Below are 2,729 nucleotides of genomic sequence, written 5' to 3' on the forward strand. Positions count from 1 at the left end.
ACTTGCACTGCTTCTTGTAAGGCTTGTCCTCCATTGGTTCAGGTGGTTCCTGCTATAGTAATTCCTGTAACATGCAACTCAAACCATGGGTTACAAAAATTTAAAGGTATTTCCATTACAATCTCCACCCCTGGTCCCTTTAGGCCAGGCTATAGGGTTTAACATTGCAATGAACTCCTCCCCTTGTTCCTAGCCTGGCTAGCAACAAGGGGTTCTTGCTATAGTAATTCTCATAATGTGCAACTCAAATCCCGGGTTACAACAATTTAAAGGTATTTCCATTACAATCTCCACCCCTGGTCCCTTTGGACCAGACCATAAGGTTTAACATTGCAATGAACTCCTCCCTTTGCCCCTGCTCTGGCTTGGACTTATCCACAAGACTGCAGTCCCTTAGTGTTGTACCTGCTCCAAGCAGAGCCTTATTTATGAGCCACATTTTCTTCAGAGGTATACCTGCTGCGGCATAGACTTATCCACAGCCACAGTCTCTTGAGGTGTCCTCTCCCAACTTCTTGTGCACCCCCAGCCTACTCGCTGGTGGGGTGGTGTGAGAAGCAGAAAAGGCCTTGACTCTGTGTCAGCACTGCTCAGCAGTAACTAAAACATCCCTGTGTTACCAACACTGTTTCCAGCACAAATCCAAAACATAGCCTCATACTAGCTTCTATGAAGAAAATTAACTCTATCCCAACCAAAACCAGCACACCGGGTATACTGGACTGTGTGGATTTGATGGCATGGCACATCAGACCCACAGAAGTATAAGGCTTTGGTAGACACTGGTGCACAGTGTACACTGGTGCCATCAGGGTATAGGGGCAATGAACCCATCTGGATCTCTGGAGTGACAGGGGGATGCCAAGAATTGTCTGTATTGGAGGCTGGGGTGAGCTTAACAGGGGACAAGTGGCAAAAGCACCCCATTGTGACCAGCCCAGAGGCCCCTTGTATCCTTAGCATAGACTACCTCAGGAGAGGGTATTTCAAGGACCCAAAAGGGTACTGGTGGGCTTTTGGTGTAGCCACTGTGAACACAGAGAAGATCAAACAGCTATCTACCCTGCCTGACCTCTCGGAAGATCCCTTCGTTGTGGGATTGCTGCGAGTTGAAGAACAGCAGGTGCCAATTGCTACCAGGACGGTGCACCGGCAGCAATATCACACAAACCAAGACTCCCTGGCTCCCATCCATGAGCTGATTCATCAATTGGAGAGCCAGGGAGTGATCAGCAAGACTCGCTCACCTTTTAATAGTCCCATGTGGCCAGTGCAAAAGTCTGACAGAGGGTGGAGGTTAACAGTAGACTATCGTGGCCTGAACGAAGTGACACCACCACTGAGTGCTGCCGTACCAGACATGTTAGAGCTCCAATATGAACTGGAGTCAAAGGCAGCCAAGAGGTATGCTACAATTGACATTGCCACCAATGCGTTTTTTTCAATTCCTTTGGCAGCAGAGTGCAGGCCACAGTTTGCTTTCACATGGAAAGGTGTCCAATACACCTGGATTCAACTGCCCCAGGAGTTGAAGCACAGCCCTACCATTTGTCATGGACTAATCAAAACTGCATTGGAAAAGGGTGATGCCCCTGAACATCTACAATACATCGATGACATTATCATGTGGGGCAAGAAGGCAGAAGAAGTATTTGAGAAGGAAAAAAGTAATTCAGATTTTTCTGAAAGCTGGTTTCACCATAAAAAGAAGTAAGGTCAAGGGACCTGCACAGGAGACTCGGTTCTTGGGAATAAAATGGCAGGATGGATGCCATCATGTCCCTATGGATGTGATCAACAAGATAGCAACTATGTCTCCACCAGCTAATAAGAAGGAAACACTAGCTTTCCTAGGCCTTGTGGGATTCTGGAGAATGCATATTCCAGGTTATAGTCAGCTTGTGAGCCCCCTCTATCGAGTAACATGAAAGAAGAACTATTTTGAGTGGGGCCTTGAGCAACAACAAGCCTTTGAGCATATGAAACAGGAGACAGCTCGTGCGGTAGCTCTTGGGCCTGTCCAGACAGAACCAGTTGTGCAAAATATACTCTACACTGCAGCTGGGGAGCATGGTCTCACCTGGAGCCTCTGGCAGAAAACATCAGGAGAAACCCAAGGTTGACCATTAGGGTTTTGGAGCCAGGGGTATTGAGGATTAGAAGCCCACTACACCCTGACTGAAAAAGAGATACTTAGCAGCATATGAGGGGGTTCAAGCTGCTTCGGAAGTTGTTGGTGCAGAAGCATAGCTCCTCTTGGCACCACAATTGCCCGTGCTACACTGGATGTTCAAAGGAAACATCCTCTCCACATCATGCAACCAGCGCTACATGGAGTAAGTGGGTAGCATTGATCACACAAAGAGCTCGACTGGGGAAACGCAATCACCCAGGAATCCTGGAAGAGATCATGGACTGGCCAGAAGGCAGAGATTTTGGAGCATTGCCTGAGGAAGTGGCTTGTGCCCAGGAAGCACCACCATATAATGAGTTATCAGAAGATGATTATGCTTTGTTTACTGATGGATCCTGTCATGTTGTAGGAAAACATCAGAAGTGGAAAGCTGCTGTGTGGAGTCCCACACAACAAGTTGCTGAAGCCACTGAAGGAGAAGGTGAGTCAAGTCAGTTTGCAGAAGTGAAAGCCATCCAACTAGCCCTAGAGATTGCTGAACAAGAAAAGTGGCCAGTACTCTCTCTCTATACTGACTCCTGGATGGTGGCTAATG

This window comes from Aptenodytes forsteri, unplaced genomic scaffold, assembly GCF_000699145.1.
Source record: "Aptenodytes forsteri isolate BGI_AS27 unplaced genomic scaffold, ASM69914v1 Scaffold265, whole genome shotgun sequence".
Lineage (NCBI taxonomy): Eukaryota > Metazoa > Chordata > Aves > Sphenisciformes > Spheniscidae > Aptenodytes > Aptenodytes forsteri.